This window comes from Equus asinus, chromosome 16 (genome assembly GCF_041296235.1).
Source record: "Equus asinus isolate D_3611 breed Donkey chromosome 16, EquAss-T2T_v2, whole genome shotgun sequence".
NCBI lineage: Eukaryota > Metazoa > Chordata > Mammalia > Perissodactyla > Equidae > Equus > Equus asinus.
In genome coordinates this window covers 9,242,544-9,257,974 of record NC_091805.1, presented here as the reverse complement: position 1 = coordinate 9,257,974, position 15,431 = coordinate 9,242,544, and the positions used below count along the sequence as shown (strand labels likewise).

Sequence of the window (15,431 nt, the reverse complement as noted above, 5' to 3'; positions counted from 1 at the left end):
CACACTTATTCGGGATATACGTAAACTCACAAAAGGGTTCATGAAAAGGAAACTGGCCATTGCCCCACACATAATACAAGGCCCCACCACTTGAGTTAAATTCCTGAAAAGTATCTGATAAGCTGAGAGCTGCTGCATCCCTGACACTGTCAAGAAACAGCATTGACCCTCTCAGCACCCATGATGATACAACAAACCCCAGGTGTGTGTGTGCTTTGTCGCTGTTGTTGTTTGCTGACACTAGGCACTTTATTAGTGAGGAGCCTGGGTCTGGGAGAGGGGAGGCTGGGAGGGACGGGACCAGCCTCCATCTCAGGGGATTTTCCTGAATATCAGGCGTTCCTTCATGCAGATTTAGAGGACACACCGTCAAGGGTGACACCCTGCTCTGCACACACTCCCACACACGCACCCAGGGCAGCGCTCCGCCGGCCAAGCCGCAAGGTCCGAGGGGCACCCTGGACAGCAGGACTTCCATATTGGCTAGATGTCGCTGGTGGGAAAGCAGCGGCTGCACCTGCGCACAGGCACACCATCCGGGCTCACCAGGAACTTCTCGAAGTTTCAGGCGACACCTTTGCAGCACACTGGAGACCACGTGATGAACTTGGGGTCGGTCAGCAGTGCAGAGTCGTTGTCACTGGGTGCAGGCAGGTGCGCCTGCGCGCCACTCCCCTTGCAGTTCTCAAAGAGCTTGTTGTTGGGCAAGAACCCGCCGCCTACTGGGACGAGCTTGAGGAAATTCAGGATCTCTTCGTTCTTGGCGTTCTGCGGATGCCCGAACGGGGTGCGCTAGAAGCCAAGCACCACCAGGCCCCGGGAGCCGAGGCACTGCAGCAGCCCATTCACTTGGGTGGAGTTCCAGACGGTTGCTCCTCAGAGCTAGGCTAGTTCTCAGTGAGCAGCACCTCATCTCGCAGGGAGCCCAAGCTCGCAGGCTCCCCGCCGACATGTAGGGAGCATCCCCTCCATATACAAGGAGCATCTTTGCCACATGCAGGGAGCATCCCCGCCACGTCCAGGGAGCATCCTTGCCACATACAAGGAGCGCGGGCAGCTGCGAGGACTAGCTGAGCGGGCACGTGGTGTGGGTGTGGGAGTAGCGGAGGGAGAGCTTCTCACTAGGGCAGCCGAAAGAAGCCCAAGATTTTTTAGGCTTTGGGTTCTGGAGACAATATGTTCCTCACTTACAAATCTTACTTTAAGCCCACTTATGCTGTTACACACAAATCAGTCCATTATGAATGAAACATCCTACAACAAAGGCTCTAGAATCTGTCCAAACTGCAATACAACAGGAACTTCATTAGTGTTCCCTAAAGACTTCTTCACTGTAGGGGCTTTAGTAACCTTGTGGCATTCCTCCTAGAGTCCCTTTCTCACCCATGATTCCCGTAAGTTGCCCATGGGCTTCCCTTGCAAGAAATTGCACTCCTTAGCCCCACTATATCCATTAAAGAGGCAGTTGCTGGCTACACACTGAGCTTTCCTGAAAACAGAGGCTTTACAGGACCTGAGCCCATGACCCTCCATACCCAGTTGCCCATTATGCCTTGAGTGCTGGAAACACCCCATGAGCTCAGCAAGACCACGGAAGTCTCTTTGTTACAAGATGAACAGAACCTTGGCTTTCCGGCTTATCCGCCCTGCAGGAGTGGGGGCGGGGGGGGAGGAGAGGGGTATTGCCCCATCCTCATTCCCTTGCCAAATGCCACAGCGATGGAGAAGGTCACTCCTCTTCTGTGCCCTTAGCTTCCTGAGGAGCTCCTTGGTATCAGCTGAGTGAGCATCAAAGGGAGTTCGTATAAGAAGGATGGCAAAGCCATTACACGAGATGGAGCTCATGGAGAGTTACGTCTTTTCATCCTTTAACTGCGTGTTCCAGATCAAGAAAGGGACCCAAGAGTCAGCAAAATTGGCTAAACTTCAGTCAGCCATCTTAACACTAGATACTCTGGCCAACAGTCAGCCTCATCTGTACTTTTTTAACCAAATCTTTGGTCCAGTCTAATGGCAGCAACAATTCCTTAGCCAAGATCTTCCCTTTGGAACAAAGAACTCCAGGTCTCTCTTGCCTCACAGACGCCCAAAATATAAACTAAGGTCACACATCTCGCTGCACATGCTAAGGCCACAGTACAAGCCCTCACTAAGACACACCGTATCCTCTCCGGAGTTGCAGACCGAGGCACTCATTTCACTTCTCAGAATATGCAGAGCTGGGCTCTTGAACAAGGTATTCAATAGAACTTTCAACACCCTTACTAGTTTCAGGCTACAGGCCTCATAAAGCACTGTAATGTCTTACTTAAACGAGAACAAATTCAATTAAATGAAACATGGCACATTTTAGTCATCAGTCAAATATTAGGGATAAATTGTAACCAGAGTCTGGCTGCATTTTTGATGCTTGACTGCTGACAGCTTTCAAGCCCCAGCACTCTCCTTTCTCCTTTGGCCCCATATCAGGGCAAGCTGATGAGAAAGCTGATTTGTTCCCTCCTTGGGCACTCACAGGAAGTGCCAGCACACAGGAACCCTTATCCCAGCCCCACACCCAAAATAAAAGCCTACCGGGTTTCCTTTCCCTGCTCTCTCAAAATATTTTGAACCAGCTGCATCACCCTGCTCTGGCCACAAAGCCTCATTAAATGAATAATAGACTTTTTCACATCCTCTTGGTGTGTGTGCAGTGTCGCCAGTCTTGATATTCAAAACAAATTATAGGTGGGAGCATCTGTCCCACCTCCGATAGGTGACTACAACATCATCTAATTTTTTAAAAGTTCAAATAAAAATTAATTTGAAAATAAGTTACATTGATTAAAAATAAAAGCGTTTCATGGAACTTGCACTATTTGAAACTAGAATGAAAATTCTGAGTATATTACAGTTTGGGTAAGTTAATTCTATGTGTTAAAAATTTCTAAACTACCCACTGGAAAACATGAGTGTATAACTTAAAATCTTGTACAGTATACAAGAGAAATTGATATGAGAAAAAAATCCATCCACTATAAAGCAAGAATGGAGAAAAATTACCTAGAAAAGGAACAATGAAAAGCATTAAATAAGATGCTAGAGGTTAAAATTTAGTTAATTACCAAAAACGCAAGTTGACTATGTTCCCATAAAAAATGAGAATTTTTAAGCCATATTTTAAAATTCTGCTCTATGCTGTCTACAAGAAATACCTTCCAAATATAATACATACATGCTCAAAGTAAAAGAATAAAAAAAATACAAGGCAAGTACTATTTAAAAAGCTGATGTAGTGAATAATATCAGATAAAATAGACCTCAAGACAATAATCATCAGTAAAGCAAAAGAGAGCATTACATGATAACAAGTATAAATGTGAATGTACCCGATAAGGTAAAATAGCAATATATAAAGCAAAAAAAGACAAGAAAAAATCTTTAATTACAATGGGAGATATTAACAGATCTTTTTAGTAATTGGTCATTCAAGCAGCAAAGGATGAATGTCCCAGAAGTTCTAGAATTGGCATGCTTCTTGACAAGAATTGGCATGATCAGTCATTTTTTTAATCCTAACGTTTATTTGGGGGGGTTTTTTGGTGAGAAAGCTTCACCCTGAGCTAACATCCATGGCCAATCTTCCTCTTTTTTTAGTAGAGGAAGATGAGCCCTGAGCTAACATCTATGCCAGTCTTCCTCCATTTTCTCTGTGCGGGATGCCTCCATAGCATGGCTGAGTGGAGTAGGTCTGCTCCCAGGATCCAAACCTGTGAACCCGGGCCACCCAAGCAGAGCATACTCAACTCCAACCCCTCGGCCACGGGGCTGGCCCCATGATCAGTCTTTTTAACTTTAACTCGTCTAAAATATATGTAGTGATATAACATCTCATCGTGGTATTCCCTTGAACTTCTCATCTGTATATGTTCTTTGGTGAATTGTCTGTTCCCATGTTTTGACCATATTTTTTGAGTTATTTGTTGTCTTAGTAAGAAGTTTTGAGAGATTCTCATATATTCCATACACAGTCCTTTATGAACTAGATGATTTGCAAATATTTTTTTCTCGGTCTATGGACTTTCTTTTCATTTTTAGCAGTGTCTTTCAAAGATTAGATTTTTATTTGGACAAAGCTCAATTTATTCATTTGTTATTTTATAGATTATGCTTCGCACTTTTGATGTGGTATCTAAGAAATCTTTGCCTATGCCAAGGACACAAATGTTTTCTCCATGTTTTCTTCGAAGTTTTATAACTTTAGGTTTAGCGCTATAAATTTTCCCTTAAGTTCTGTCTAGTGACGTATCACCAATTAAGATAAATTGTCTTCATTTTTATTTAGCTCAAAATAATTTCCAATTTCTATTTTGATTTCTTCTTTGACCCACTGGTTATTTAGATGTGTGTTGTTCAATTTTCAAATATTTGAGAATTTTCCAGAGATTTTTCTATTATTTATTTTTAACAATTTCAGTATTGTCAGAGAACATACTTTGGAAGACTTGAATATTTAAAAAACTTTTTAACACTTGTTTCGTGGCCCAAAATATGATCTAACTCGGTAAATGTTCTTTGTGCATTTGAAAAGAGTCTGTAGTCTGCTCATTTTGGATATAATGGTCTAAAGATGAAAATTGGGTCAAATTAGTTGATAATTTTGTTCAAACCTTGTCTATTCTTACTTATTTTCTGTCAACTTGCTATATCAATTATTGAGAGAGAGGTATTGATATCTTTAATATAACTGTGGACTTGCCTATTTCTCCATTCAGTTTTACCAATTTCTGCTTCATGTATTTTGAAGGTAGGACTTCAAAACATTTAGGACTGTTATGCCTATATTAAAAAAATATAAAATAAGACACCTAAGTGGTAAATATGCCATGTTCATAAATGGGGAAACTCAATATCACACAGATATAATTTTCTCCTCATTGACCAAAGTATCAATGCTATTCTAATAAGAATCATAATTTTTTTAATGGAACTTAACTATTTTATAATGTATAGGAAGAATAAATAGCCAAGAATAGTCCGGACACTCTGAAAGTAAAGATAAAGGAGATGTTTGTCTTTCAATTTGGTAAGACTCATTATGAATATATTGCAATTAAAACATCGTAGTACTGCTCAGAGATAGAAAGTTGCCAATACAACAAAATAAAGAAGCAAGAAAGTAATTCATCATTACATAAACTTGAGTATGACAAAGTTGTCCCTGCAGATCAGTGGGAAAGAACGGATTATTCATTTAATAGTGCTGTAACAAATCTGCATACATGAAAAAAGTTAGGTTGGTCTCCTGTCCCATGTGATAAACTAAAATCAATTTCAGATCATTGAAGTCCTAAAAATAAAAAGTAAAAGTAAAATTTGGGGAAAAAATCTTTTGACTTTTGGGTGGAGACGGCCTTCATAAACAAGACACGGAGCTCAATTTGTTTGGCAAAGAATTGATCAATTTAACTAAATTAAAATAAAAACTTCTGTGTGAGAAAGTTACTATAAAGAGGATGAAAATTCAATAGGAGATGACAATTAAAAACCTATAACTGATAAAAAAAAATTTTTATACATAATATATCATTTTTACATAATTGAGGAAAAGAAAAAGACAAGCATAAAGAGAAAGAACTTGAAGAGGTACGACGCAGAAGAAACCTGAACACTCAATAATTAACGTATGACACACTCAACCTTATTAATAATCAGGGAAACAGAAATTAAATCTCCAGTGGATTAACATTCCACACCTGACAAATTGGCAAAAGTTTGAGGTCAACTGCAGGTGGCCCAGTGGCGCAGCAGTTAAGTGCGCACGTTCTGCTTCGGCGGCCCGGGGTTCACTGGTTCAGATCCTGGGTGCGGACACGGCACCGCTTGGCAAGCCATGCTGTGTTAGGCATCCCACATATAAAGTGGAGGAAGATGGGCATGGATGTTAGCTTAGGGCCAGTCTTCCTCAGCAAAAAGAGGAGGATTGGAGGCAGATGTTAGCTCAGGGCTAATCTTCCTTAAAAAAAAAAAGACAACCTCTTTGGAAAATAATTTAGCATTATTTTATAAAGTTGATATTCCTGTGTTCTATGATGCAGCAATTTCACTTAGATTTGTATCCTAAACAAACTATTGCACATATGCTCCAGGGAAACTATTCAAGAATATACATAGCAACATTGTTTGTAGTAGCAGAAAATTGTAAACAAACACAATGTCCATTGAAGTAAAATAAGTAAATAAATTTTGGTATATTCAGGGGCCAGCCTAGTGGCGTACTGGTCGGGTTCGCATGCTCTGCTTAAGTGGCCTAGGGTCACAGGTTCGAATCCCGGGTGTGAACATACACACCACTTATCAAGCCACACTGTGGTTGTGTCCCACATACAAAATAGAAGAAGATTGGCATAGATGTTAGCTAAGGGACAATCTCCCTCAAGCAAAAAGAGGAAGATTGGCAACAAATGTTAGCTCAGGGCCAATCTTCCTCACACACACACACAAAAATTGATATATTCATATGCTAGAAGACTATGCAACAGTGAAAATAATAAAAATAATAAATTGTTGATACATGCAAAAACATGGATAAATCTTAGAAACATAAGGTTGAGTTGGGGGAAAAGCCAGTTGTAAACAAATTTACAAAATATAATTGCTATAATATAAAAGACATACGAAAGTAAACATTGTATTTTGTATAGGGATGCAAATATGTGGTAAAACCAAAGGAAAGGAAGGGAATTACACATGCAAAATTCAGAATCGCGGAGGAGGAAAAGAATTAGGATTTGAGAGGACATACAGGAGATTCCCAAGCAAACGTCAATATTCTTTTCTGAAAACTATGTCATGGGGACATGGATTGTCTTTTATACATATATTTTATAGGGTCAAAGTTTAATTTAAATAATTAAAAACTCGAAGTTCTTCAAATAAAAATTATCAGGAAAACTTTTTTGGTTTGACGCTTTTAAAAAGAGTGTGAGAGTAGAGGAAAGAAAAGGGTAAACAGCCAGCAGTTTCCTCTGTGAGGCCCTGGAATACTGATGCCCTATGTAGCCAAATAATTATGGAGGGCAGTGTCATTTCAATCACTAGGAGCTCTTCTTATGTCATATATATGTGTCTTTGGACAAAACTGTTTTAATTGGCACTCATCATTGTTTGAATCAATTGCTTTGTTCTTTTAGCATTTGCTGGGACTTCTTAGGCATAAATGCTTGCAATGAATGCACATATATCTGATATTTTCTTTTGTATTTATACTTCCAACCTTCAAACAGCCCCAATACAGCACATATTATATTATGTGTATGTGCGTGCGTGGCCTGTACATTCCCAAGTAAATTAGGCTAAGAACTTATATTCATAGTTAATTATTTTTAATTTTGATAGAAGAAAACAAAACATAATGCACTGATATTTGTTTTACGTCTATGTGTGAAATTGCGTAACAGGATTTTTGCAAGAAATGGTTTCTTATTTATTGGTACAACTAAAAATGAGAATAATTACAGAAGGAAAGGTCTCCAAAAGTTTTAACGATGGAATATCGCTAGACAGAGCATCTCTGAGGTGAGTGAATAATGCCTATTGTAGGAAAATAGAAAAATTCATCATTTGTTATGAATATACAAACAGAAATATTAAAGGCACTAGGAGAACCAAACTCAATAAAAAAGTGAATGGATGACCTATGCGCTATGGAAAAAAATCAACTTAATTATGGTTTGTTACAATAGTTCCTCTTTTTGAACAAAGTCCAGCTTTAATTAAAATCTTCTCATTCGATCAGATGGAGTTGCAGATGAGATGAGTTGAAACCATCTATTGTTCTTATTCAATTTAATGTACTGCATTTCAGCAGTAAGGAGATATACAAAAGACAAGCATTTCACCAGCCCTTCAAAGGGGTTTGTTATGATTCTAAATTTAATTAAATTAGATTAGTTGCACATCATTTATATTATTAAAAATTTCCAGCCATTTCTAAGAGAGTTCCTCCTCCTCCTGTCCCGTCCTTAGCCTCATCCATCAGTCCCAAATTCAAAATTACAAAAGCTACGTTGAACTCTTGGTGTTCCTTTTAGTAAACAACAGAATATTTCTTATAAAATACTCTTACTGTCCTTTCAGTTGGCCAGCAAATATCAGTATAAATAGGACTCAATCAATACATCACTCAACATCCATATTAACACAATAGACAACTCACCATTTTAAAAGTCTATTTTCAGTTAGGAATTGCAGTCTTGAATAATCCCTCACTCTGTACAGCTTCTGTGTTTAAAAACTCACACATTAAACTTTGCACATTTCTCTAACTTCCTTCCTCTGAATACAGTCGGACAAAATAGATTTAGAAATAATCCATTGTACATATATTTCTATGATGAAAGTTAATCCAGCTGCCTCAGAGACTATTTAAATATTATCTTTCAGCTATAGGATAACACTATCTCAGAAAGCCAATGTGGATCTCTATGTTGGCTGAAAAATGCAGCAATGTCAGTATATTTTCTGTTGTTTTTTAATTGCTAAATTATGGAGCAACTTGTTATGCAACATTAGATAACAAATGCTCATTTTGGTACTTGGGCAGAGAGAGGAAGCTGGAAGACTTTGAGGAGAGTTTTAGACAAAATGTACAGTGGCTCGAAGAAATTGTGGAAGAGTGATGGCTTTGAGGAGGTTGTAGTGAGAACCTACAAAACAGTTTAAAAACCTTTTTGTTGGAAATCAGAGGATAGGGTTTCCCTGTATGTAGTGGTAGAAACTTTAGCAATGCTGTTGCCTATGCTAACGTAGAAAGGAGCAAATGTATCTAATTTGCTAGGTGATCTAGCTAAAAAAGATTTCATGGTCGAATGTTGAATGTGCTACCTTGACTCTTCAAGTTTCTTGTAGTAAAATGTGAGAGGAAAGAGAGAATAATTGTTAAACAAAAAGGATTCAGGACTTAGTATTGAAATTTGACAGTGTCTTCAGACAGCAAACAATACTGAAATTAAGAAAATGGTTTCTGAGCAAAGATCAAATACTGGGCACTCTCAGGAAGGAACAATTTAAAGAATAAGCAGAAGCTATTACTCTTTTGGCAATTAGGGATAAAGCTACCATAGACATCTGTGTGCATGTTTTTGAGTGGTCATAAGCCTTCAACTCCTTTGGATAAATCTTATATCCTCATCAGCATTTGGTGTTATCAGTGTTCCAGACTTTGGCCATTCTAGTAGACATGTAGTGGTACCTCATTGTTATTTTAATTTGCATTGCCCTTATGACATGATGTGGGGTATATTTTCATATGTTTATTTGTCATTGTGTATCTTCTTTGCTCAGGTCTTTTGCCCATTTTTAATCGGGTTGTTCATTTTCTTATTGTTGGGTTTTAAGAGTTCTTTGTATATTTTGGATAAGTTTTGGAACTTTATCAGATATGTTTTTGCAAATATTTTCTCCCAGTCTGTGGCTTGTCTTCTCATTCTCTTGACAGTGTCTTTTGCAAAGCACAAGTTTTTAATATTAATGAAGTCCAGATTATCAACCATTTCTTTCATGGATCACGCCTTTGGTGTTGTGTTTAAAAAGTCATCACCATGCCTGAGGTTGTTGAGATTTTCTCCTGTATTATCTTCCAGGAGTTTTATAGTTTTGTGTTTTACATTTAGGTCTATGATCCGTTTTGAGTTAATTTTTGTGAAAAGTATCCAGGTTCGTTTTTTGTATGTCATGTCCAGTTGTTCTGGCACCATTTGTTAAAAAAGAGTATCTTTTCTCCAATGTTTTATCTTTGTTCCTTTGTCAAAAATCACTTGGCTATGTTTATGTGGGTCCAGTTCTTGGCTCTATTCTGTTCCAATAATTTGTCTATTCTTTCACCAATACAACACTGTCTTAATTACTATAGTTTTATAGTCAATCTTGGTGATATTGTGATTTATAATAAGAAACGTATATTTGGTCTCCATCCCATTCCTGGCCCATAGCTCCTGAAATCCTTGGGATTTCCTAAATGATAAGAGCAGTGAAGGTGAAAGGAGTGTCTTGTTATTCAACCACACCTGAGTTTATGTTAATGAGATGACTTTTGGAAAGTCCATAAAGATTTTCTAGGGGAACAAACCATGTGATTAGAAAGTCGGAACTTTCAGCCCCAACTGCCTACCTCCAGGGACGGGAGAGAGGCTGGAGGTTGAATTAATCACCAATGGGCAATGATTTAAGCAATAGTGTCTACGTAATGAAGGCTCCATAAAGATCTCTAAACTGCAGGGTCCAGAGAGCTTCCAGGTTGGTGGACATGTGGAGGTGCTGGGAGGGTAGCCTGCATGAAGAGGGCTTGGAAGCTCCAAGCCCCTTCCCTCATACCTTGCCCTATGCATCTCCTCCATCTGGTTTGTAATAAACCAGTAATCTAATGAGTAAACTGTTTTCCTGAGTTCTATGAGCCATTTTAACAACTTATCAAACCTGAGGAGGAGGTCATGGGAACCTCTGATTTACAACTGATCAGTCAGAAGCACAGGTGATAACCTGAACTTGTGAGTGGCATCTGAAGTTGGGGTGACGGGAGGGGGACAATATTGTGGGCTTGAGCTCTTATACTGTGGGATATGATGCTTATTCCAAGTAGATAGTGTCAGAACTGAATTGAATTGTAGGACACCCTGTTGGTGTCTGCAAAGAATGGGAGAATTGCTTGGTGGGTCAGACCCCCACACATGTGATGTAGGAGGTGTTAATGAATAGTGAATAGGTAGAAACTGTGTTTTTTCCTTACAGTCTTAGGGTTGGGTAGTGTCAGTTCTCTAATTTTGTTCTTCTCCTTCAATACTGTGTTGGCTTTTGGGTCTTTTGCCTTGCCATATAAACTTTAAAATGTTTATAGATATCCACAAAATGACCTGCTGGGGTTTTGATTGAGATTGCATGACTTTCTAGATCAAGTCAGGAAAAAGTGACATCTTGACAATACTGAGACTTCCTATCCATGAACGTGGACAATATCTCCATTTATTTAGTTCTTGTTTGATTTCTTTTGTCAGAATTTTGTAGTCTTCTGCATATAGATCTTATATATATTTTGTTAGATTTGTACCTGTTTCAATTTTTTTGTCATATATGGCTTTAATTATGTTGAGGTGCTTTTCTTCTATACCCATTTTATTCAGGTTTTTTTAATCATAAATGGATATTGAATTGTGTTAAATGCTTTCTCTGCATCTATTGAGGTGATCACATGATTTTTTTCAATTATTTTATTGAGGTCTTGATGGTTTATAACATTGTGTAATTTCAGGGGTACATTATTATTTATCAGTTTCTGTATAGACTGCATCGTGCTCACTACCAATAGTCTAATTTTTATCCATCACTATACATATGTGCCCTTTTACCCCTTTCACCCATCCCCCAACCCACTTCCCCTCTGGTAACCACTAATCTGTTCTCTTTATCTATGTGTTTGTTTATCTTCCACATATGAGTGAAATCATTCAGTGGTTGTCTTTTTCTGGCTTATTTCTCTTAACATCATATCCTCAAGGCCCACCCATGTTGTTGCAAATAGGATGCTTTTGTCTTTATTTTTGGCTGAGTAGTATTACATTGTATATATACACCACATCTTTTTTATCCATTCATCAGTTGATGGGCACTTGGTTGCTTCCACATCTTGGCTATTGTGAATAATGTTGCAGTGAACATAGGGCTGCAAAAATCTCTTTGGATTGTTGATTTCCAGTTCTTTGGATAAATACCCAGCAGTAGGATAGCTGGATTGTATGATATTTCTCTTTAAAATTTTTTGAGGAATCTCTATACTGTTTTCCATAGTGGTTGCACCAGTTTGCATTCCCACCAGCAGTGTATGAGGGTTCCTTTTGCTCCATACCTTCTCTAATATTTGCTAGTTTTTGTCTTGGTAATTATAGCCATTCTGACAGGTATAAGGTGATATCTCATTGTAGTTTTGATTTGCATTTCCCTAATAACTAGTGATGTTGAGCATCTCTTCATGTGCCTGTTGGCCATCTGTATATCTTCTTTGGAAAACTATCTGTTCATATCCTCTGCCCATTTTTTGATCAGGTTGCTTGTTTTTTTGTTCTCGAGTTGTATGTGTTCTTTATTTATTTTGGAAATTAACCCCTTGTTGGATATACAATGTGCAAATATTTTCTCCCTGTTGGTGGATTGTCTCTTCCTTTTGTTCCTGGTTTCCTTTGCCTTGCAGAAGCTCTTTAGTCTAATGTATTCCCATTTGCTTCTTTTGTTTCCCTTGCCTGAGTAGACACTGTATTTGAAAAAATGCTGCTAAAGCCTATGTCGAAGAGTATACTGCCTATATTTTCTCCTAGGAGTTTTAGGGTTTTATGTCTTAAATTCAAGTCTCTAATCCATTTTCAGTTAGTTTTTGTGTATGGTGTAGGACAATGTTCTACTTTCATTCTTTTGCATGTGGCTGTCCAGTTTTCCCAACACTTATTGAAGAGACTTTCCTTTCTCCATTGTACATTTTTGGCTTTTTTGTCGAAGATTAGCTGTCCACAGATGTGTGGTTTTATTTCTGGGCTTTCAGGTCTGTTCCATTATTTGTGTCTCTTTCTATACCAGTACCATGCTGTTTTGATTGCTATAGCTTGTAATATATTTTGAAGTCAGGGATTGTTATGCCATCAGCTTTGTTATTTTTTTCTTTGGATTGCTTTGGCTAGTCAGGGTCTTTTGTTTTTCCATATAAATTTTATGATTCATTGTACTATTTCCATGAAGAATGTCTTTGGGATTCTGATTGGGATTGCATTGAAGCTGTAGGTTGCTTTCAGTAATATACACATTTCAACTATGTTTATTATTCCAATCCATGAGCATGGAATACCTTTCCATTTCTTTATGCTATCACCGATTTCTTTCAGTGATGTCTTATAGTTTTCATTGTATAGATCTTTCACCTCCTTGCTTAAATTTATTCCTAGATATTTTATTCTTTTTGTTGTAATTGTAAGTGGGATTGTATTCTTGACTTCTCTTTCTGCTAGTTTGTTATTAGTGCATAGAAATGCAATCAATTTTTGTACATTGATTTTGTACCCTGCAACTTTGCTGTAGTTGCTGATTATTTCTAATAGCTTTCTGGTGGATTCTTTAGGGCTTTCTATATAGAGAGAATCATGTTGTCTGCAAACAGCAAGACTTTCACTTCTTCCTTTCCAATTGGGATCCCTCTTATTTTTTTTCTTGCTTAATGTCTCTGGCCAAAACTTCCAGTAATTTGTTGAATAGGAGAGGTGAGAGTGGGTACCATTGTCTTGTTCCTGTTCTCAGAGGTATGGATTTCAGGTTTTCATCACTAAGCATGATGTTGGCTGTGACTTAGTCATATATGGCCTTTATTATGTTGAGGTACTTTCCCTCTATACACATTTTATTGAGTTTTTGTCATAAATGGATGTTGGATCTTTTCAAATGCTTTCTCTGCATCTGTTGAGATAGTTAAGTGATTTTTATTCCTCATTTGTTAATGTGGTGTATTGTGTTGATTGATTTGCAGATGTTGAACCAGCCTTGCAGCCCTGGTATAAATCTCAGTTGATCATGGTGTAAGATCCTTTTAACGTATTGCCATATTGGGTTTGCCAATATTTTGTTGAGGATTTTTCATCTATGGTCATCAGCCATATTGGCCTGTAATTTTCCTTCTTTTTGTTGTCCTTGTCTGGTTTTGGGATCAGGGTAATGTTGTCCTCATAGAATGAGTTAGGAAGCATTCCATCTTCAATTTTTTGAATTAGTTTGAGAAGGATAGGTATTAACTCTTCTTTGAATGTTTGGTAGACTTCTCCAGAGAAGCTATCTGGTCCTGGACCTTTGCTTTGGGAGGTTTTTGATTACTCTTTCAATCTCTTTACTTGTTATTGAACTATTCAGATTCTCTATTTCTTTTTGATTCAGTTTTGGGAGGTCGTCTGATTTTAAGAATTTATCCATTTATTCTAGGTTATCTAAATTGCTGCCATATAGTTTTTCACAGTATTCTCTTATAATCCTTTATATTTCTGTGGCATCCATTTTAATTTCTACTCTTTCATTTCTAATTTTATTTATTTGAGCCTTCTCTCTTTTTTTCTTAGTGAGTCTGGCTAAAGGTTTGTCTACTTTGTTTATCTTCTCAAAGAAACATCTCTTAGTTTCATTGATCCTTTCTACTGTTTTCTTAGTTTCTATAAATAAATAAATTTCTATAAATAAATTTCATTTATTTATGCTCTGATTTTTATTATTTCTCTCCTTCTGACTTTGGGCTTTGTTCTTCTTTTTCTAGTTCTGCTGGGTGTAGTTTAAGATTAGTTATTTGAGATTTTTTTGTTGTTGTTGAGGTGGGCTATGAATTTCCCTCTTAACTGCTTTTGCTGTATCCCATAAGAGTTGGTGTGTTGTATTTTCATTTTCATTTGTCTCCAGGTATTTTTTTATTTCTCCTTTGATTTTTTTCATTGATCCAATGGTTCTTCAGTAGCATGTTATTTAGTCTCCACATATCTGTGACTTTTCCAGCTTTTTTCCTGTAGTTCGTTTCTAGTTTCATACCATTGTGGTTGGAAAAGATGCTTGATATGATTTCAATCTTCTTAGATTTATGGAGGCTTGCCTTTTTTCCCAATATATGGTCTATCTTTGAGAATATTCTATGTGCTCTTGAGAAGAATGTGTATCTTGCTGTTTTGGGATAGAAAGCTCTGTACATATACTATCTGGTCTAGTGTTTAATTTAAGGCCAATGTTTCCTTGTTGACTTTCTGTCTGGATGATCTATCTATTGATGTAAGTGGGGTGTTAAAGTCCCCTACTACTATTGTGTGCTGTTGATCTCTCCCTTCAGGTCTGTTAACAGTTGCTTTATTGGTGCTCCTGTGTTGGGTACATATACATATATTTATAAGTGTTATGTCCTCTTGGTGGAGTGTCCCTTTTATCATTATATACTGCCCCTCTTTGTCTCTCATTGCCTTTTTTATCTTGAAGTCTGCTTTATCTGCTATAAGTATGGCCACATCTGCTTTCTTTTGTTTTCCATTTGCTCGGAGCATCATCTTCCATCCCTTCACTCTGAGCCTGTGTTTGTCTTTAGACCTGAGATGTGTTTCCTGGAGGCAGCATATTGTTGAGTCTTGTTTATTAATCCAACCAGCTGCTCTGTGTCTTTTGATTGGTGAATTAGATTCATTTACATTTAGAATTATTATTGATATATAAAGGTTTAATATTGCCTTTTCATCTTTTGTTTTCTGGTTGTTCTACATTTCCATTGTTTCTTTCTCCCTATATTTCTGTTTGCCATTTTGGTTTGGTAGTTTTCTGTGATGTTTTTCTCAGTTTCATCTTTATTTATGTTTTGTGACTCTGATGTTTTGTTTTGTCAGTACCATGAGATTTATTCAAAACAT

General features: G+C 37.6%; 1 pseudogene; it reads right to left on the bottom strand.

Annotated features, from left to right (window-relative positions):
• Window positions 1–483: 483 nt before the first annotated feature.
• On the bottom strand, window positions 484–1,007 carry LOC106847773 (glutathione peroxidase 1 pseudogene; annotated as a pseudogene).
• Window positions 1,008–15,431: the final 14,424 nt, after the last annotated feature.